Source organism: Camelus dromedarius, chromosome 26 (genome assembly GCF_036321535.1).
Source record: "Camelus dromedarius isolate mCamDro1 chromosome 26, mCamDro1.pat, whole genome shotgun sequence".
NCBI classification, from domain to species: Eukaryota; Metazoa; Chordata; class Mammalia; order Artiodactyla; family Camelidae; genus Camelus; species Camelus dromedarius.
The window spans coordinates 14,794,056-14,817,924 of NC_087461.1; the positions used below are offsets into that span (position 1 = coordinate 14,794,056).

The 23,869-nt window shown below is 38.3% G+C and overlaps 1 pseudogene; it reads right to left on the minus strand.

The window, feature by feature from the left end:
- Positions 1–2,224: 2,224 nt before the first annotated feature.
- On the minus strand, positions 2,225–3,609 carry LOC105100049 (bleomycin hydrolase-like; annotated as a pseudogene).
- Between the last annotated feature and the right edge of the window lie 20,260 nt (positions 3,610–23,869).

The following is a 23,869-nucleotide window of genomic DNA, read 5'->3' on the forward strand; positions in this document are numbered from 1 at the left end:
TGTGTTAAGTGTCTCAGAACACCACTAAAGAGGCAACATTCTGATTTAAAATTACTTTTGAACAAAATCAGTTATAGATATGAAACATGTTACTAAGGCACAATGCTGAAGGAAAAAGAACTCTTAAGAAGCAACATTTGAATGTGTAAAATGTAGAGGTATTTTCCATTAAACATATATGTAGATCTGGAATATACATATAATTGACAAAATAAGTGTAAGAACAACACGGTTTTGTAATTTCTACTATGAAGACATCAACTGGAACTGAAAATTCAATTTGTTTAAATTTTTGAAACATCTGATACAGATATTAATCACTCCTCTAGGCTTGAAGTTCAAAAATACATTCTAAAAATTTCAGATTTTTTTTCTAGCGGCCCTGTTCCAGCTTTTAAAAATATATTTATCATTTTTTTTTGTTTTGATAGAATTTCAAACTTACAAGTTGCAAGAAGACTTACTAAGAAGTCTTCACTTGAATTCCCCACTTGTTAACATTTTGCCCTTTTGCTGTAGTAATCTCTGTTCATAATATTTTGTGAACCATTTGAGAGTGAATTGGAAACATTAGCCCCTCGTTACTTCAGTGTATGTTTCCTAACAACAAGGATATTTCTCTTACATAGCCACAGGGCAGTGACCCAAATCAAGAAATTAACACTGACAGAATATCTAAACTACAGACCTTATTCAAACCTCATCAGCATGGATGTTCAGAACACGTACGTTCTGGATCAAGATTCAGTTCAGCTTCGGGCATTTCATTTAGTTGTCATCTCTTTTTGTCTGGAGTGATTGCTTGATTTTTTTGTTTGTCTCATGATTTTAACATTTTCAACAGTCAAGAACAGCTATTTTGTGGAAAGTCTCTCAATTTAGGTTTGTTTGAAGTTTCCTTATGATTAGATTTAATTTATGCTCTCTCCTGTAGGAATATTGATTTGTTCCATTTACTGGTGTTTTAGGAGTTTTGTTTTTTAATATTTTGGTTTCAGAATAACACATAGGCCTTTTGGTCTTAATTCATTGGAGTTTGGCTTTGAAATGAGGCACCAGGATTTTTTTTTTTCCCACATGATTAATATGTCTTGTTCTGATACATGAAGATTGATGTCTTTTTAAGGGCTTAAAAAGTACTAAATTATTTTTATACACACAATTTCCAGGCATATTGTTAGCCTGTTGACTTTTATGCCCCTAGACTGTAAAACTCTGTGATTATTAATATACTTTGATTCTGCTTTAAAAATGTTTAACTACAGCATCCTGGTCTACCTAATTGTACGTTCTCACCATGTCATTCTGCTCCACTGAAATGGTACATAATGCAGGATTGAGGGTGCTCCCAAAATACATTTTATTTCCTACTTATGATACTGCCTTGCCCCAGTATTTTAAAATGCAGTGCGTTTAATTTGAAAATTAAAATTACTTTTTTTTTCATTTAGCAAAGTGTTTTATTCAAAAGCTTCTCAGTACCATCTAGTTGTCAGAAAGAACAGATATCCCCTTTTCATGCCCACCCAACTCCCAATTCCAGAGGCAGAACTTAAACCATTTGGCGAGAGTTCCCCCTAATGATTATAATTCAGATCATGATAAGGTTTGGGCTGTTCTCTCACCCACTTCCTCTAAGCCTCTGCCTAATTCTGACTCAGGTAGAGCTGTGTTCCCCCGCAGTTCAGAACAACAGGAAGGAATCATGTCAGTGTTGATCAACCTCCCATTCCTGGGCTATTAGAGGCACATAAAATTACCTTGAAAAAACTGAATTCAGTGACTGCCATCTAGGCGGGACAGTGATACTGTCAGGCAGCATGCAGTTCTGAGAGCTCGAATATTAAGGCACCCTCCCCCCACTCTACTCTAGGACCAAGGAGCACTAGGGCATTTTCTCTCCACACACCTCGATTGCTCATCCTCTCCTGCCACATAAAAACAGACACAGAACCAAACCTTTTTGACAGAATTAAGACAGTTACGTCTGATTAAAATGCTAAGAGATCCTGAGCTGCTGGAGATGAGGAGAGTAGATAGTATGACCTGATCTTTCCCTTTTTCCTTTAAGAATATTTTGTTTCAGCATAAAGCACACTTCCCCAAAGGGGTTCCTGGAAGAGAAATCCAGGGGTCTGACTGTGTGGGAACACACAGTCACCTGGGTAACTTTGGCTTCAGGCCTGGATCTGTCCTTTGTAGCTACTTCAGGTCCCACGGGAGGAGGAAAGGCTGGGGGCAGAGTCACTCAGCCAAAGCACCCATGGGGTCCCAGGCTGGCAGGATGATGGGCTCCTGCTCTAGCATGGCCAGCACCTCTCCAGGGACATGCTTCTTGTCCACCACCACCTCGTAAACATAGTCACAGAACCACTCCTCTGTCATGCACAGGTAACCTTTATGGCCATGGTCTTCACCCCATGAATTTTCTACTCTCCATTTCAGGAAACTACCAGCCTGATCATCCTTCTCTGAGACAGCAGTGAAGGTCATGGCGTGGGTCATGAGTGACTCACCAAAAGTCAACCTCTCAGCTTTATTCATGTTCTTCATGGAGACACCAAACACTAACTCATGGTCATAGGCATTCATGTCACTGAGGCCCAGCTTGCTATTGAAGTGTTTTCCAACATCACAGCCAAACCACACAGCCTCTCCATCTTTGATGGAGGCAGCAACCATCATTTTCAAGAAGTCAATGGGTTGGTTGTTATATAGAGTTTTTCTCCCTCCAACCATATTGCTTAAGTAGTCCACTGTGTAAAGTTTGTTGTACTTGTGCTGGGCCGAGGGTCATTCACTTAACAAATCTTATCTTCCATGTTGAAGAGTGGCTTGACATGTTCCCTGTAAAACTGCAAGGGTGTTAGGGGGCCCATCTTCTGATAGTTTTTATCCTTGTCTCGATACTGCCAGGTGAACGTCTCTGGTGGACTACCCAAACAGATGCACACCACTCTGAATATCTCCTCCATCATGACGTCCTGTGTGGCTGAGATCTCTCCTTTGGTTGCTCCACTGTGTACCAGGTTCTGTAGTCATATACAGAATTCTCTCATCTTGTGATTCAGATTATCATTCATCCTTCTGGTTGCCTCTGTTGTGTAAGATTCAGGGAAGCATTTCTTAGGGACACCACCATATTTTTCAACAATATTGACAAGCATATCCCATTGGCCACCATCATTTGCAGGATTTGTAAGCAAATACTGCACCAGCCTACCATCCTCAGGCTCCTTTTTCTGGGCTGTGTCCACAAAGGCGTTTAAGAAGAAGTAACAGTGTTCAACCTTGCCCCAGAAAAAGAGGTAAGACTGACTAAACTCAAATTCCTCAATATTTAATTTTCTCATGAAAGGACGTCTCATAACATTCAGACAAAGAAAAGACCCAGCATCTCCCTGAGCTATTCTGGCTGGTGACTGGCTTGCCTTCCTGATGCACAGCGTGCATCACATGCTGAGCACCCTGGGCCGTGGCCCTCTTCAGGCAGATGCCCAGCAGGGCGTGGGTGGTGCCGACATTCCGAGCCAGGACGAACTGGGGGTCAGAATTCAATTTCTGAAGCAGAGCAACTACCTTCTCCGTATTCAGCCCCCCGTAGATCATGGTGCCCACGCTGCCCGGGTTGGAGGACGGTCGTTTTCGGGGTTCTCAGGCCCGACCCGCCTCTCGCACCCTGAGCGCCGGAAAGAGGAAACCGGCTCGGTGGCGGCGGAGGGATGAGGCCGAGGGAAACGCGTCCGCGGAGGGACCTAAAATTATTCTTAAATCTACTTAACACTTTGTGGGTTTTTGTTTTTGTTTTTGTTTTTGTTTTTGTTTTTGTTTTGCTTTTAAGATGAGGACTGTACCAAATGGGTTTCAGACCACAGCTTTCAGAAGAGTGATCATAGACCCCAGACTCCCTACCTTAGAGATTTTGCATCAGTGGCTGTGGGGTTAAGAAATCTGCATTTTTAGCAAGCTGCTGGGTAGTATGAAGCAGTTTAGTCCAGCTCCCTTTTGAGAAACACTGCAATAGAGAAATCCCAAGGGGTGGATGGAGATGATTTATAAATGCCCTATGCCATTTACTTAATATAACTGAAAAAGTCAGCATTGCTATGTTATTCTATTGTTTCTAGCCAAAGTGGACACCATAGTTTTAAGTTTATGCAAACAAAAAACCTTGATATTTGCATAGTGTGAAGTAGGAAGACATTTTGTATGTTTTTTTAAAGCATATTTTCTAGCCATGCAGTTATCTGTCTATTCCCTCAAGTAGTATAGAGCGTAAGACAGAGAACAGAGGTAAAATCCAGAGTAATAGTTTTTTTGGTTGTACTGAATTTAATGATATGAAATAAATAGACATCATTACAGTTAGAAACCATGGTAAAAGTTTAGTAGCGTTGTTAATTGAACAGAGCTAGTCTTTTTTTTTTTTTTTTTTTTTTTTTTTTTTGTAAATAAGCCAGACACACACATGCGCACGCATCTTGGAAAGGAATATATTAAAGATGGTGAAAAACATGTGTGCTCCTGTTTTTGAGAAATACACACAGCAGAAAATAATTATAATTTGCCTGAGTGATTTATAATTTAATCATCAGTTGGCTAAAATAGGTTTGTGGCTAAATTAATATGTCCAGAAGCTAGTTTTATTGGGTATACTTTGAATTTTATTAAAACTTTTATGACAGAAATTAATCTTAAGAACTGAGGAAATCGAAAGATTAATTTACATTAAATGTACTCAAGAAGAAAAAAATGACTCAACCAGTTTTCAGCTGGAAGAATGTTGATTTTTGAGCATCAAATAATTTTTTTCAAAGCTACTGCTTTATTTGTGTCTTGTATGCATAAGCATTTGCTCTAAAATCTGGTATTGCTTTTTTGTTTCAGCTCCAAAAGCAACATATATGAGATAATTTATATAGACACTGATTTTGTAGCATTAAAAATGTGTAAGTTTTTTAAGGAAAACTAAAATTCCAGAAAGTTCAGAACTTGAGGATAATTTCTTTTTGCAAAGAAATACTTATGCAAATACTGCATGTGATAGGTGGTATGATCTAACTATGTGCTAGGTAGCAAAGTCAGATACGAGCAGAGCTAGCAAAAAAAAAACAGGCCTTTAAAAACAGTTTTGCAAAAATGCTGGTTACTTTACAGGTTGTACATATTCATAGTTAAGAAGTTTTTGGCCCTGAAAAATTACTAATGATGTGCTTATGGAATTACCTGCTTTCTGTAAATGCATTCAGATAGTTTTGGAAAAAAATGTTTTTAAATATTCCCTATGAATTAACTTTAGTTGTATAGATACTTTGGAAACATTCACTGGGTGTGCTCATTTTTAAATGTGTTTTGTTGAGTAAGCATTAGGAAGGAGAAAAGAAGTTGTTACAACATTTATTTTAAGCTTTGGTGGAATTAAGGCTGGGTTGTTTTAGTACTAATTCTAGTTTTCTAGCGAATGAAATGGATTAAAGCTATAAATGTTTTTTTAGGAGGAAAGTGTACATAGATTTATTTCTTGATAAATACTAACAAAATTATAAACAGTGCCTTTGAGTATTACTATTAGATTCTGATGACAGGTATTTTTAAATTCTCTCATCAGTCACATTCAGTGGTGGAATGATGACACGTGTAATGGTTAAGAACTGGAGCCTGGGAAGGAAACCGGTCTAGATTTAGGGAAAACTACTTAATTTTCTTAAGCTTCTGAGTCCTCATCCATAAACTGGGGTAGGAAGTTGTCTGAATTGCAAATGAGATAACATCTATAACTAGCACAGAGCTTGGCAAATATAAATGCTCAATAAATGTTAGTTGGTATTGCTGACAGTTTGCTCTCAATGGTTTTATAATAACTATGTTGTACTGGGTGAAATTTCTGAAGTCGTACCAAACCCACTTATTTCTGGGATAGAGTTTAATGTCACTGTCCCAGAATTGTCTTGGGTAAAATTTTCTTTTCCTATATTTTTTCCATTTTTTTCTGATTTGGAAGATTGTTTATATGTAGTTATTTTTCTTATCTTGAATTAGAAGTAGGGGGCTGTCATTTCATTTAATAGTAGGACAGTAGGAAGGAGCTACCTAGACATTGATCTCTTTTAGAGTATGTGTGGTATCTTGATGGCTGGGTCTTTTGATCGTGAATATTTCAAATAAAGCAGAAGCTGTAATGATTTATTTTCCAGCCTGGCCACCTGGCAGGGAAGGAGGGTGGGGCTCTGATTCACTGAGGGGATGTGACCACTGTCTTCACAACAGAAGATATTTTTAGAGAATTCTGCATTAGGATAATATTAATAATTTGTATGTACAGTGTTAATGGAAGAATATGAAAATTTTATAGGTTCCTCAAATGAAGAGTTCCTTAATCAGAATATGATGAAATAATTTTGTTCAGAAATGCCTCATCAATCAGCCATTATTTGCAATAAGAGGATTGCCCAAAAACCTTAAGCTCATCTTAAGTCCCCATTTTAAAAAATTAGATATAAATCTCTGACTTCCTAAATGGTGTGCAAAATCTAGATTATAAATTATCTTCTCTCATTTCTAATCTGAAAAGCCCAGATGACCTAATTGGTTAGAGTTGACCGAAGTCATATGGCCCAGCTGTTCCGGTTTCAGATGAATCAAGTTTACTGGTTTTAGAGAGAACATGGCAGCTTCCGTTGGCTGTTTCAGAAAGGTCAGAATTCAAACAACACAGAATGACCTAAGATAAAAAAGTCTTAGCTTTCTCTTTACTCTTCCCCTTTGTTCCGATAACGTCAGGCATTAATAAGAGTTTGGTATCTTTTTAGATCCTTAGATCCTTATAAACACACATTTATTCTTTCTCTTCCCCTTTACACACACACACACACACACACACACACATCGTTCCATAAATGGAAATAGTCTATACATTTTGTATGATTTTGCTCACATGTCTTGGTGATTCATGTGTGTACCCACATAATAGGTGCATGCTATTTCTTAATATGTCTTTCTCCACTGATGGACATTTTTGTTTGCAATTTATAATCGTAGGTACTCAAAAATAACAGATGGTAATGATGATCATAGTAATATCAATATGTAACACATTGGAATTTATTGTGTACCAGGCCATGTGTTAATTTATCTCATTTAAAAATAACAACCACATGAGTTATTCATATTATAATAAATATTTCAATAATGAAGGATCAGTCTCCGAGAAGTGAAGTAACAGCGCCTTTGTGCCTTTGTACAGATGTATACGTGCAAGAGAGACTTCTAGGTGTAAACTTGTTAGGTTAAAGAGAACACTCACTTTAAATTCTGGTAAATACTACTAAATTGTGTCCCCAAAGAGCTGTAACTCAGTTTAATCCCAGCAGCAAGGCATGGAAGCACCTGTTTACTCGCAGTCTTACTTTTGTAAAATCTTTGTCTATAAATCTTTTACTTTTTTCCCATTTATGTTTACCTGATTAATTACATTGAACATGTTTTCAGGTATTTGTTGGTTATTTGTGTTTTTCTGTGAGTGGTCCTTTCATATGGCTTGCCTACAGTGCTGTTGAGCTATTAGTCATTTTTATTAAATTGGAAATGCAAATGTATATTATTTATGTGTATTATTTGTACATATGTTCCTTTCCATAACATGCGTATATTTAGCTTGTTTGTGATGGCTTTTGTCTTATAGGAGACAAATTTTTACGTACAAAATCTGCCAATTTTTCCCTTTGATTATATGTTTTGCTTTAAAGACTTAGACACCTCAAAATCTTAAGTACACTTTCTTTTATTTTCTTATTCTTCTGTGGCTCATATAACTTATTTGACATTTTGACTTATGGTGTAAGGTTGGGTAAGAATCTAATTTTTCTTTTACCTGCATGAATCTCAAATTATTCTAACAGGATTTATTGAACAAGACCTTCCTTCCTCTCACCATAGAGGAATACTGCCTGTGATATAATTCAGGGAACTGTTCATTTCAGCGTTACTTGAATATACTATTATGAGACAAAAGAGAAGACCCTTGCACTTGTCACATGTGGAGGTGATTTGTGTGTTTCAATTTCCAGTCTTTCCTCTATTTTTGTCTCTGTGTCTCTTCAAGCACAAGCGTGAATCTGCTTTCAATATGAAATGGAATTTTTTTTTTTTTTTTTTTGGCGGAGGTATGGTTTGTGTCTCAGCTATCACTAGGGGTGCTACTGGCTAGAAATGCCTGCGGCGCTCACCTGGGCCCAGACTACCTCTAGGGGCCCTGCCGACACTTCACAGACTGGAGCCAGTCTTGTGATGTCATGGCTGGTCCAGCCCTTGTGATTCTTGTTAGGATTATAAGGCACACCTCAGCAACTACCATCAGGGAACTTTGGAAAATCAAGGTTTATGACTCCAGGGTCCTGGAGAGTACCTGGACACGCCCCATGGGCACACAACAAGGTCATAGGCAGACAGCACGAACTTGAGGTTCTGCTTTTCTGGGGTTGAGGATGGGCTATCTAGGGTTTCTTGAACTTTTTATTGGTGAATTTAAAATGTGTAAGAGCCAGGAATTAAAGCACAGAAAGGGAAAAGCAGGGTCACTCAGGACTTTGGAAAAGTGGGGCTTTATGGAGGAGGGCCTGACTCTATCCAGTTGTGTATGTGGCAATATGTTTATTTGAGATAGATGTCTTTGAAATAGATGCTTCAGCAACCAAAAGCTTAATATCAGGCACTTATGTTACAATAAAAAAAAAAAAAAAGCTTTGCACTACAAGATGAAATAGGAAGAATCCATTATGGTCTACTTGTGGGTTATTTTTTCTCCTTGGAAGGTCAGGCTTCAGTGAGAAACGGTGTTTTGGGGGCCACTTGTGAATCTAGAGAGGAAAGAGCTACCTATATTCTAAAATCTCTTACCTTTTTGTGAGTGGTCAGGAAATTCTTTTGTGGGACACACAGCATCTTAATCTAGAGCTAGCCATATGGTAGAAGTTTTTTTTTTTTTTTTTAAAGAATATGATTTTAAAATGAAGCTCCCTATGTATAAAAGTCCCCAAGATGTATTGCTAATGTGGGAAATAGCAAAGGGGTGAACTCATGTGTATAAGATGAATGTTTTGTTTAAAAAGTGGGAAGAGAAGAAACCTAATGTATACTTGTGTGAATATACAGAAATTCCAGACTGCTATCTAACAAAATAAGGATGTGTTTTACCCACTGGGGACAGAGATGGGAGTGGAATTGGCCAGGTGTGGAACAAAACAGGAGACTTATCGTTGGTGACAATTCTAAACTTTCTGTTTGTGAACCATGTAAAAATATTAACTATTACATATATACATATATATATATTTTTTTTTAAGAGGGAGTGGTCAGTAATCAAATACAGCAAGGGTTTCAGTAAGGCGAGAATGGTGTCTATCATGTTTCCCAGTGATTTGCGACATTATGACTTTGACCAGAACAGATTTGGGAAAGAGTTAGTGGCCAAAGCAGGACTGTATGTAGTGGATTGAAATGTGGTTGGGAAGTATTTTTATTATATGTTACTGAGTTAAGAAACCACCCCAAAACTTAGGGGCTCAAAACAACAGTCATTTTACTCCCCCACCAGCCTGAGTTGACTGGGCTCAGCTGGGTGGTTTCTTTGCTTCATGAAGTCTCGGCTGAGGCTGTACCACCTGGGGACTCAGCTGGGTTAGAGCATCCACAGTGACTCACAGGTGGCTGGTGTTTGATGCTGGCTGTCACCCAGAAGCTGAACTGGGGCCCTCACCTGGCTTTCCTGGGCATGGACTTTCTGTCTGATCTTGGCTTCTCCAGTGTAGCTGGGTTCAGGGAGGAAGGAAGTCCCCAGAGGAAGGAGGAGAAGCTGTCCTCATGAAAGACCCAGAACTGGTCCAGTGGTCCAGCACCACTTGCTGGAGAACAGCATTCTGTTATTCAGGCAGACCCAAGACGAGCCCAGACTCAAAGGAAGGGGACGTGAAGCCGCCTTCTAATGGGGAGAGTGATGGATCTTTTATATGCATCTTTAATCAGTCACAGGAAGCAGGCTTTGGCCAGAAATTAATCACAACTGAAATGTCCACTGCACAACTCATATTAAAAAAAAAAATCCTAGCTGAGAGAATGACAAATTTATATGAAGAAAGTTAAGATCATAACTCCAAACAAGTGTGAATGCCCCGCCCTCCGGGGACCAGGGAGGAGCATCAGTAACAGGTTACTTCGTCCAAAATGTTTGGGTAACTAGAAAACATGTGTTCAGTGAGTTTTGCTTTGGAATAAATACCCTCTGCTTACCTTGAAGGGAAACAACAAACCATCCCAGGCAATCTGCTTCTGCATTTATTTCACAGTGTGGATAGTATCATCTACATAACCTCTGTGAAGTATTTTTGTTGTTGTTCCAAATCCTCGTGCTAGGAAATCTTTATTTTCTGTGAAGAACTGATATGATTGTTTCTTATAGTCAATACAAAACTGATTATAAAGAACATCAGAAAAATGTACAGGTCAAATTTAATGATACTGTAGCATATGACCTGCATAAATTTACATGTTGACACACCTTAGTGCTGATTCTCTATACTGGCTCTATGTTCTGAGAGGTTAATTGCTATATGTTTCTCTTCCAGTTTAATGTGTGGTCCTTATAAATCTTATAAAATCTTTTGTAAAATAAAGTAGAGAATACTTGAATGAATGAAACAAACAACAACAAAAACACTATTATGCTGATAAGAGACAGAATGTCTTAAATTTACATCCTAATGATGGAAAGCAAGAGTTTGTTTAATAGAGAGGCCAGAGCCAGAGAATATTGAGTCTAAGCATCTGAAGAAAATGCAGAGGAATTAGAAAGGGGATACTGGAGGTCCCAAAGGTATTTTTTTTTTCAAATTGAAGTATAGTTGATTTACAATGTCGTGTTCATTTCAAGTGTACAGCAAAGTGGTTCGGTTATATATACATATATATAAAACATATATATATTCTTTCTCAGTATAGATTATTACAAGATATTGAATATAGTTCCCTGTGTTATACAGTGGGTCCTCGTTGTTCATCTCCTTTATATATAGTACTGTGTATATGGTAATTCCAAACTCCTAATTTATCACCACCCCCACCCCACTATTATGTTTTCAATTCAGCTTTATTCTGGAGGTCCTGGATAGTGAAATACAGGGTGAGGGGGAAAGTATATGGATGAGCAAGAAAGAAACAAAGCTGTCATTCTTCACAGATGTTGCTGCAGAAATTCAGACAACAGATGATGTACTTCTGGTTATTAGGAACATAGGAGAAGGATGGTGGTAATCATGATTGCAGAACCAGAAATGTTAAGTGACAAAGTGAAAGGTGACATTCTGGTTTGTAATGGAGACTTGTAGTCAGCCCCTAAATCTGTTCTCCTCTTGTAGTAATTGAACCCTTGAGTTGCAACTCACCACTGAGACTAGAGAGCTCTTCCAGTGTCCATCACAGCTAGGCGTGCCTGTGTGACTAAGTTCTGGGTAATGATGTTCAAGAAGTGACATGTTTAGCTTCCAGGAAGCGTGCTCTTACTGGAATGTGGATGCGGGGCAGCAATCCATCTTGGAGCATGATGCATCTCGGGACTCCCTAGGAAGAGTAGGGCGAGAGGAAAAAGGAGCATGGATCTCTCCCATCACGGAGCAGCTGTGGGACTGCTGGCAACAGCTGTGCAGTTGGACAGACACTAGCAAAGTGGGCAGAGACCACAGTGTGCCTGGGACCCCACAGAGTGGTACAACAGGCATTAGGAGAAAGGGGGATCCTACCCAACCATACCCAGTATCCCAGAGTCACCTGCCCAGGTAGGCCCCACCCAAGAAGAGGGTCTGGGGAAGCTTACACCTGGACTCTTTAAACTACTGTTCCTTGGAGTCTTTGCTACAGCTTCTGAACCTCCAATGCAAGTGACACAAGATTCTAAATCAAGGAGAGGTTGTAGTGTCCTTTAGCAGAGAACGGAAGTCGAACAGAGTGGTAGCCAAGGGGCAAGGTGAATTTCACACTCTTCGAGTGAATGCTGTGTGCAAAGATCTACGGTAAGCGCTGGTGAGATATAAATAAAGGACAGTTCCTGCTCCCCCAGGAACCTAGAATCTAGTGAGGAAAAACACATTTATAAGTTCTGATAACTTTAGGGAATAGAACCCTCAAGGAATTTATAATCTAGTGAAAAAAGATATTTATACCAATAGTTTTAATACATAGGAGTGAAGTGCGGCTTTGAGGGCAACAATCTAGCGGGAAAAGACATTTATGCCAATAATATTAATGCAGCAGTGAAGTGGGTACTGGAGGCTTTCCTGATATTAAGCGTGCTATAACTAGCTTCCAGTTCCCAAATCACAGCGTTCATCAGTTTTCCCTTCAGACATCTTTAAGTTATGAGATAAAATTCTCATTTTTCTATTTCAGTGTCCTTAAACATCTGGCTTTCTGCAGCACATAAGCAGTTTGCCCAGTGTATTTTAAAGAATTTTTTTCTCAGTGAAAGAAGAAGAAAAATCAATATTGTTTTATTTGCACACAAAAAGGAAAGAAAAAAAAAAAAACAGACTTGGCCTCAGAGGAACAAAACATCTAATTTGCTTTACAGTGTTTTCTAAAAATCACTCCAGAGAGGCTTATGTTTATGGAGAATATCTGACTATGACCTTTAAAACAACTTACGTTGTTTTGGTGGTTTTGTTCTAAACAGACTCTGATAATAATGATGTCCAAGAAAAGAAAATGCATTGAAAAAATTACGTGTTTGTGTACTGGTTGTGTGTGGGTGGGGACCAATCCAACATTCTGCAGATCTTTCCTCAGTATTAAGACTGTTCTCACTGCGGTAGCAATTTGCTATTTAAGCCTACTATGGATATTTATTGAGGATCTATTCTGAGCAGAGCTCTGATAGATGCTGGAGAGATGTGGATAATAAAACAAATTCTGCATTCTCATACAGTAGGTCAATGTCCAAAAGGAGCTATAGAAATATATACACATAAATAACGAATACAGAGTGCTAAGTAGAGACCCAAGGAAGGGTGAGTGTGTTGGGGAGGAAAATATTAATTCTTTTTCTTTCATATTCAAAAAAATATTATTTACAGGAAGGGGTGTGGGTGGAATTTGATTCTCAGGCTGTAGTTTGCTAATTCTGTTCTAGAAGAAAGGATACTGGTGAGGAAGTTCTCTTTTGGATGACAAAGGACAAACAGAAGTGCCTTCGGTCAGTCTCCTTTCTTCCCTGGGTAGCTCAGTTTGTTCTTTTAAAACAGTATTTTCCTCTAAGAGTTCATTACCAGCCTAAAAGTCATTGTCATGGGAATCTGTGTCCAACTGTTACAGCTATTTTGGTCCATGAAGAAGAGATTGTGGAACACAGTTCTTTGCCTGTGTTGGAGATAGGGTAAGGAGAGAGACCGTTGTCTCATTCTCCACCTGGCTCCAGTCTGCCAGGAGGCTTGCTGGTCAGCATCCCAGAGCTTAGGAGCAAATCTTCATCCATCCTGTGTACCAGGAAAAAGATGAATTCTTCCTGGGTGAAGCTTCACAGCTTCATTGGAATGATGGACATTAAGGATGGGAAACATCCCAGCATGCACAATTAGAAGTGAGTTTGGGGCTGGGGCAGGTTTGGAAAGGGTGGGTGTGCAAACCAATAAAACTAAGAGGCCAGGAGCATATACAACAAAAACAGTGGGCATGTGGTGGGCTACGTAATAAGACACAGGGCTAGAAAAGCCCACCGTGTGAGTTCTTGCCCCATGCAGAGGCATGGTCTTGATTCAGCGGACAAAGACCATAAGAGATTTTTGGACATGGCAGTGACAACTCCACCTGTGTTCTCATCATCATGGGAGGAACTGGAGGCATCAAAGACTGAAGGCTGGAGACCATTTAGGAGGCTGCTGCCTTATTCAAGCAAGAAGCACTGAGAGGCTTGACTGAGGGAACATGAGAGAAAAAGCAAAGGAGGATGAGACATTTGAGACATCAAGAGAGAAGCTCCAGGATTTGGTGACTGGGGAGAGAAGGAAGGGGAGAATGTACACCCTCAGATAGTCCTCCGAGTTTTGAGCATATAATTTATAGATATGATCTTATCATCTAACGTGAAAATAAATACAGAAGACATTGTTTATATTTCCCACAAAGGTACACATTACTGGAATCCCACATACCAGTAAATTGGGGAATCTATTCCCCACACCTTGCAGTCATCACCTGCGTACTGAGCTCTCATCACAATTTGTTGCCTTGACCTTCAAAGTATACCCAGAATACAAACATTTCATATCTCCACTGTTGATACCATTTTGGGTTTGGCCACTTTTTTTGGGGGGGGGGGGCCTATCTTGTCACTGCAGTATCCTGGCTGTTTGCATCCCTGGCTCCCTGTAGTCTGCTCTTAACAGGGCAGTCAGTTATCTTGAAAACAAAAGTGAGATCGTGTCATCCTGCTTCACAGACTCTTCCAGATATTCACCACTTTGCTCAGAGTAAAAGCCAAAGTTCTAACTATAGCCTACAAACCCTCCGTAACCTCACCCCCAACCCACCCCAGCCTTCTGCCTCATTTTTCTTTGCTGCAGCCACACTTGATACCTTGCTGTGGCTGGAAAATGCCGTTCAGGCTCCTGCCTCAGGGCCATTGCACCTGCTGTTACCCTTCCCTTTAGGTTTTGCTCAGAATGTCACTTTATCAGAGAAGCCATCCCTGAGTACCCCATGGAGTGGCAACCCTCTGCCCTCCACTGCATTCTCTTTCCACTAGACTCTAGGTTAGTTTTTTTCATAACACTTGGCAAAATCCATACCTGTGTAGTTTGCATCTCCCCCTAGATAGAAGGTAAACTCCATGAGGGCAGGTTTATTAGTCTTTTTCTTTTCTTTCCTTGCTGCATTTTACCTAGAAGAGATTGGCATAGAGCTGGTATTGAAATATTTATTGAATGAATGGATTCTATCAACAGAAGACTAAATTTCACAAGTATATAAAGAGAAGCATCTTGTTAGGAATTTCTGGCAAACTACTTACAAATTGTAATGGCAAAAAAAAAAAAATCTAATTCTAAAACACCCCAATGACCATGCTTCTTAACTGCGTTCTAGCAAACTAAAGAACTTTGAGGTATGGGATTAGGTTAACAAGTGATCTTAGCATCACTTTTCAAAACAGGTCTACCCTGCAGAATTCATTAAGCAACTATCTATACGCCAACACTGTGCTCTGGGCATAAAGAGATGAAAGGTTGTTCCTGCCCTCAAGGGGCTTACAGTCTGTTAAAAAAAAAAAAAAACAGAGAGAAAAGACAAAACAGCCTATAATGTAAAATGTGGGTTGGATGTAAGGGCGATCTGGCTGCAACATCTGTCACCCCACTGATCACCAGGCTTGATTTGGCTGATCTCTGGCTGACCAGGCAGTTGTCCCCTTCCTCCCTCACCGCTCCATGTGTGTCCCTCCTGAAGCTGCGTGCTGGGTCTAAGAGAACCACCATCCCCAATAGAGGAGGACCGTTCTTCTTGGCCGAGGGTATACAAGTAACTGCGCTCCCCTGCTAGAACCCCCAAACAAGCTCCCAGAAATGTGTGCACCAAGTCCTTCGTGAGGATGCTATGGTGGGGTGCAGGGAGCACAGGAGAAGGGCAGCTAACCCAGGAAAAATTCTGCAGGGGTGGGGCAGGCTGGAGCTGAGTCTTGACGGAGCTGAGTCTCTATGTAAGTGGAGAAGATGGGATGGGGTGTGCTGGGCGGAGGCAACTGCAGCCTCGGGCACCCAGTTCTGGAGGATTTTGGGAAACTCCAAGTAGTTCTGTTCAGCTGGCACACAGGCATCTATCTTTTGAGAAGTGATGAACGTGAGGTTGGAGGTCTAGCCAGAGCCTGGATTACAAAACAGAGGGAGACACAAAACAAATGTGTGATGGGCATTCTGATCAGGGCACATCTGTTGGGAGGATAGAGTCAGACAGTACGTACATGTCACCACATTAAAGTTCACATTTAATTCCAGATATTGTTTAATAGTAGTTTTCCTAAAAAAGGCTCTCAAAGTATTACAGGGTAAGTGTAATAAATATATCTGACTGAAACATTGTGCTGTACACCCAAAATTGACATGACATTGTGAACTGTATACTTCAAAAAAAGAAAAAAGTAAAAAAAAAAAAAGGAATAAATAATACTTTGGTTCTGATCAGTTTTGATTAGATTAATTGAATTGATGCAGTAATTATAGACTGAAAGTTACACACTTCTGTTTTTTGTTTTTTGTTTTTTGTATTGGGTCAACTTAATGGAACAATGAATGAGTTTTAAAATTGCAAACATATCTTTCTTTTTGAGAGTTCCTATATCTGATTCTTTCTTCCTGTTTCAAGGCACTTAAATCATTTTGTCAGCTCCATAAGGCCCTCCTACTGTCTGAGGGCAAGCAGCCTTGAACTATAATTGCAAGATTTTTAGAAAAAATTCCCAGCCTTTGGAGCAGGGGCGGCAGCCTCTCATGTCCTCCCAACGGATTGATGGTTAGTGGCTGCCAAGGACTCGGAATCGTGCCAAGGTCGTTAGTGGTGTCTGCATGGACATGAGATAGCCCATGGCATGTGACTCGAAATGTCGCCATCCCTGCTGAGGAGGATATAATCTGACAATTCAATCTGGTGGTAATGCCAAGAAATGTGACCCTTCTTTTTAGCCTTCTCCCCAAAGTCTTTGAAGGCTCCAAATTTTCTGAACTGCATCAACTTTTAAACTCTTTGAACCATAAAAGACATAGGGCTAAATTTTAACACATGAATGCATCCCAGGGCCATAAGCTCTCAGACTTCCCTTTTCTTGCTCTAGACCTTCATTTGGCTCTTAGATAGGTTACCTGTGTCTGCCAAACAGCCACCTGGGGTAACTGGCTGTAGACTCGTCAACCAATGATGCTCCTTCCGTGTGATACTGGACAGGGTATTTTTAAAGGCTTATCGATGTGATAATTTGACACTAAAATTAGGAATTTTTGCTCAGATGAAAAAAAAAGAGTCTAAATAGGAAGAAGGGGCATGGCAGATAAAAAATTAGAATAGTCTTTCTTAAAAATTGAAATATAATTGATGTATAACATTATGTTATTTTCAGGTGTATAAGATGATTCAGCACAAGTATATATTGCCAAATGATCACCACAATAAGTCTAGTTAACATCCTTACTGAAAGAGAAAGAATAAAATCAGGGTTATATGCATGGGAGCTACAATGTTCTAACTTGGAATTTTTGCATGACAAAGCGCCAGCTTAATTTGTACTAATTGCTTGCTAATGCTAATTAGAAATCCTCAAACTGAAAGTCAGGGAGTAGTGGAGTAAAACCAGCTCCTCTAACTAGTATATCCAGCTCACTCCAGATAGTGACTCAGGGACCCAGCCTTCTTTGATTCCCTACCTGTACCGTATTTCACACATGGCTTCCGTGATCAATGTGCCTGTCTACCGCAGAGCAGGAGAGACACACAGATTCGCATGTAGGACGTTTTTATGGGCCAGATGTGGCTGTGGCATTCACAGATATACATTTGGCACTTAGTCACAGAGCTAAAGCAAATGGTGAAGGATGCTGGTGTCCAGGAAGCAGAGGAAACAAGTTGATGAAGAACTTTCTTATTTCTCAATGGAAATACATACCACAGATTTAGTTTCACTATAAGGTGCCTATGGGCTGGTACCTATTTACAAAAGGGCCCCCATTTTTATTTTTTAAAAATATATTGTAAATCAAAGAAAATTTGAAGGGAAAAAAGCCCATAATTACACTCTATATTTTAATATATTTTTAATTACATAATTTTTTTTGCTTAGGTCATTTTCAGATGTATGCATAGCAATTATAATTATTCAGAATAGCTATATCATATTTCATGGAACCGATATTATTTATGTAATTCCTCTCTTTTTTGGAATATTAATTTGATTTGATTCTAAGCTTTCCTCCTCCACTTAAATGTATAAATAAGGCTGCAGTGGGTAAATTCTAGCAGATGATATTTTTATCTCTTAAATTGTTTTCTTGTAAGTCTGTCGTTGCATTATTGTATAAATAATTCTGAAGTGAACACATTTCAGAAGATAGTTTTTTCTTCTATTGTATTATTTCCTTAGAATAAATATCGATCAATTACATGACTGAGTTCAATAGTATGAGTGTTTTAGTAATTCGGGATGCATTTTTTGTCATGTTGCTTTTCCAGACATTTATACTAATGTTCAATGCTATGAATTTTACTCTTTTATTCCAGCCTCACTAGCATTTGTAAAACATTTTCTGAAACTAATTTAATAGGTGTAAAATGGTACTTCAGAGCTGTCTTAATATTGATTACTAAAATGAACATTTTTTCATTGTTTGCATCTATGGGATGCTTGATGTTTTCTGTACAGATTTGAAAGAGCTGTTTCTCTGGTAGAAATATTTATCGTTATCTATTGGTTTTGCTGCAATTTCCTTTCCCTCTCTCTGTCTCTTGTGACTGTAGGTTTCCCATGCCCACCTCCCAGTGGGCACAAGAGCTTCAGTGTACACAAGCTGTTTATATTTTCCTTTGTGATCTTTTGCTCTAAAATTTGCAACCATAGAAATCCATGGAGAATAGGATCTATTTGAGGCTTTGTGTTTTAGTCCGTTGGTCCACGTGTTTATTTCTGTATGAATTCTGGACAATAGAGAGTTGAAAGATATTACAGGGATGGGGGGATGATGTGTATGATGAAAGGATAAACCAACCACTTAATTTTCTGCATGCAATTTTGTGATTAGGTTGATTGAAATCTCTCAGATAATGGATGAGTATGTGTGAGCATCTGAATGTGAATGTGTCTCTGTCAGAAAGAGGCAGAGGTGAGGAAGGACAAAGGAGGTGATGATAAAGTGTGGGGGGACTGGGACAGAGCTAGTAAGCTGGGAAATTGTTTGATGTTCATGCAGTAATTATTCCACATTTCTGTACTGACTTCATGGATTCCAAGCAGTTTCTGAATTGTCAGACTTGATAGAGCATAATTTTGTATTTGATTATTAATATCAGATTTAAACAAGGCTTCAAAATGAGTCATTCATGGCAATGAATTAAATTCAGGTTCTCATATTTCCCCTAAAATTAATCAAGCAAACAACCTAGAAAGGTATTAAAATTAAGGACATACAAAAATGCTATCAGGAAGGTAGCAGTGTGGTGTTTAATAAAATAATTTTGTTTTTCAGGAAGACATGGGATAAATGACTTTTTGAATAAATGCTGCAATAATTTTGTGCAGAATTCATACTTTCTTATGCTGAAAGACAAAAAAAGAATTACTTCAAGTGCAAAGAAATTTATAGTTCAGTTATGAGAATGCATTGAGAAGTAGATTTATAGCTGCCTGAGGCTTATATAAATTTATAATGAAGGGAATTTAGAAGTAAAGCAGTGTAGACTTGATCTATTCAATGTTGTGATCATTCAGAAAGACTATACAGATTTCTTTTTTTTTTAATTGAAATACAGTCAATCACAATGTGTCAATTTCTGGAGTACAGCACAATATCCCAGTGATGCATATACATACATATATTCATTTTCATTTTTTTCCATTAAAAGTTATTACAAGATATTTAACTTAGTTCCCTGTGCTATACAAAAGAAACTTTTAAAATCTATTTTTATATATAGTAGCTAACATTTGTAAATCTCAAACTCCCAAATTTATCCCTCCCCCCTCTTTCCCTGGTAACCATAAGATTGTTTACCATGTCTGTGAGTCTGTTTCTGTTTTGTAGATGAGTTCACACAGATTTCTTGATAATATAAAACTTGACTGCAACAGAATTATTGGAAGTGTATGGAATCTAGGCAGAATCCAGAATCTAGCACAATCCAGGGGAAAAAAAGTTCTTTTGTGTGGTGAATACACAGAGAGGCATGATACACAAAAAATGTCACCTATTCAGTCTAGTTCATGGTCTGGTCATGTCCCCTGCTAAAGCTTTTCTGGGAAACCGTAAGGAGAAAATGATTTGTTGGCCTAGCTTCTGACTTGACTTCATTGCTCTCTGTGGGGGATCACTTTACATTTCCTTAATTGCAGGGACAACTCATATGGTTGGCAGTTGTTTGAATTGAGAAATGGATTTTAATGAACTATAGTTTCTGTTGCTCAGCTGGAATTGAAGTAGTCATAGGCTAAATTAACAGTCATGATCAAAACTAAGATGACAACTGTGTCACAGAAAAGGAAAGGGTTTATTTTGTGCTCCTATATTAGGATCATGCTCTTAAAATGATGGGTTTTGCAACTTCACACCTTTGAGTTATTTTGCTATTCTTTTTAAGGTACCAGAAGTCTCCTCCAAGGTAGTTTTGGAAACCTCAGATGTCAGGATAAGGAGAGCAACATGGCTGAAAGTTATTCATTATTAATCAGAAAGTAATTTATATTCATCTAGCGATTTAGAGTACATCATTTTAGGTTTTTCTTCATCATGGCCAAATGCAATAGGTCATTAACATTATTCCTCTTGAACCTCTAAGGATACAAATGCAGGTAAAAGTTAAGTCACACAAACCCATAGAATAAAAATTGGAGTTATATTCCTTAACCTTTAATTTAGTGTATAGTGTAGCTTCTGCTTCTTCTATGTGCGTCACAAATCTTTCTTCAGGCATTTTGAGAGCACTTTTTATGAGACATTATACAAATTAAAATTAATAGTATTCAGTTTGTTTTTGTTCCTTTTTAGTTCATTACTTCCTAAGGAAGTGGACTTGCCCAATACCGTAGAGGAAAACTGTTAATGATGTGTTTTAAATGCATTTCTACTCATTTATCATTTTGATAAATAGACTTAGATTTAATATATCATATAGTTTAGTCTCTTGAAAAGCCTTGCAGCAATCTTGCAGCAGAGAGTGAAAATGTTGTGACTTAAGTTTAAAATGCACTATCTTTCCAAAGGTGAAGAGGAAGTAAAATGAAAGAAAAATCTGGTGAGAAAAACTCACCACAAAAAAGTCTCTGCCCTTCTTTTTTCTTGTCAATTTGCATCTTATTTCCAGTGATAAAATATATAAAGATATATTCACCATAAATATCTCTTGTATTTAAGGGGCTAAGTCACCCCAGTTTGCTGAAGATGTTGCATGTTTTAGCACTGAAAGTACCTCTTCCTGGGAAACTCAGTCACATGCGAATTAGGATGGTTGATCATCCTACTTGCATATGAAAGTTCCACAGGTAGAGAAGAGTTCAGGAGTGGCTTGCTTCAGGGCTCAAATCATGTCATCTGGATCCCGCCTCTCAGGTCTACCTTGGGATAGGTTACATTCTCAGGATTGACAGAACTGCTACTGGTAGATAGTTTCAGACCACTGGGACTCATTTCCTCATTTTCAGTAAAATAAGTCAAACTTCAAACCTTATATTCTCACTCCATCAAAACTAGTGGAAGTAGAAAAGGTAACTATCTTCCAGAGACCCTCAGGCATCACTGGATTTGGTGGGGTTATGTGTCTGCCCTTGAGTCAGTTACCAAGGATGTATTAATCTGGGTCCATTTCTGGAGCTAGAGATGAAGTTGATACAATTTCCTAAGAAACTTTGTTGTCCTTAAAGAGATGGGAAGTATAATTGGCTGTCAAACAGCAATATTTCATCCTTTCACCTTACTAACAATTAAGAAAAAGTGTAGGGAACTTTTGCTTCTGGAGAGGATGCAGTAAGTAGTGGCAGGTCATGGCTCCTGAGATAAGAATTATGGAGAAAAGCAGATAAATTAATCATACTTTTAAAGGCCTTAGAGAACTGATCAAAGAGGACAACATCAGTGATTCTTAAACTCTAACGTGTATCAGAATCACCGGGAGGGCTTGTTGAAGCAGTTACTGGCTTTCACTCTGTAGAGTTTCTGATTTCTGTACGTGTGAGTTGGAGCCGGGGAATTTTTGTTTTTAACAAGTTCCCAGATGCTGCAGATTTAGGGACCACACTGGACTAGATGACATAAAATTTCAGGGAGGGAAGAGCCCTTCCTAATAAGCACAGATTGCTGCCAAATTTCTTCCCAAAGGACACTTGCTGAATCTGGCTAAAGACTGAAGATTTGGCTTGGTGTAAGCAGAGAAATGCCACTGGTGGAAAGAGAAGCCAGTGAAATTTTTGATAGCTGTGTAAGCTGGCATAACAGAATGGAATGCAGAAGCTCCCCAAACACATGGCCATTTTTACCCAGAGGATGTTTTCATGGGAGATCCAAGAGCTGGCTGGAAAGGTAGAGTGAAATCTCCTTCATTTTAAAGAGGCTTAGCATACAGAGTCTTTGTGAAAAGATGGGCCTGCCAAAAGAAATCAAATTGCAAACGAAGGTGAATGGCATAAAGGTTGAATCAAGCTCTAAATAGCTTGTTTCTGATTGAATTGAGATGATCAGTTCCTTACACTATTTGCCTAAGAAAGAGCAAATAGGTACACTCCCTAGGAAATAAAAACATCACTTTTCATCTTTATGTTTCTTCAATATACCATGTCTAGCATATAGTTTGAAAAAGAGATCCATTAAAAGAGATGGGAAAATGTGACCAATAATCAAGACAAAAAACAGGCAACAGAAGGAGACTTATGGATGATGCAGATATTGGAATTCACAGTCAGGGACTTTAAGAAAATTGAGATTAATATGTTAAAGAAAATAGGGGAAAAGAAGGCAAAATAGAATAAAAGATGGAGAATTTCAACAAGGAAATGGCATCTATTAAAAAAAGAGAATCAAATGTACATTCCAGAACTTTAAAAATACTCTGAAATTAGGACCTCATGGCACGGATGTAAGAGGAGACTTAGTGCAGTAGAAAACACACTTACTTCCTTGAATGCAGATGAATAGAAAATATTTAAACTGAAACAAAGAGAGGGAATAAAATTAAAGAACCAAACATTTAAAAAAAAATAGGTGAGACACAAAAATAGGAAACCTGTGTAATTGAGAAAGAGAGGAGGGGGAGAGTGGATCAAAAACAATACCTGAAGAGATAATGGTCAAGAATTATTTAAAAACTGAAGACAAATATCAAGAAGTTCAGCAAATCCCCACAGAATAGAAACAAAGAAAATCACATCCCTGCACATAAAAGTCAAGCTCTTGACAAACCTAAAGATTATCTTAAACAAAAGAGAATATCTTAAAATCTGTAAGAGGTAAAAAACAAAAAACAAAAAACAAACAAAAAAAAAACATTGCATTAAAAAGAGCACCAATAAAAGTGACTAAATTAGGGGTTGGCAAACTATACTCAACCACCTGGTCCTGGACATTTCCTGGAAGTTTTTGATTACTGATTCAGAATCCTCTCTCATAATCTATCTGTTCAGATTTTTTTGTTTCTTCATGATTCAGTCTAGGTGGGTTGCATATTTCTCAGAATTTGTTGATTTCTTTTAGGTTATCCAATTTATTGGTGTATAATCATTATAGTAGTTTTGTATCATCCTTCTTATTTCTGTGCTGTCAGTTGTAATGTCTTCATTCATTTCTGATCTAATTTATTTGAATAGTCTCTCCCTTTTTCTTATTCTAGCTAAAGTTTTGTCAATTTTTTAAAAAAAACTTGTAGTTTCATTTCAAACTATTGTAGTTGGAAAAGATGTTTGATATTATTTTATTCTCTTTAAATGTGTTAAGACTTATTTTCTGCCTAATATACAATCTATCTTGGAGAATGTTCTATGTGTTCTTTAAAAGAATATGTATTCTGCTGCTGTTGGTTGGAATGTTCTGTTTATGTCTATAAGGTTCATTTGATCTCAGGTATAGTTTAAATCCAATGTTTCCTTATTGTTTTT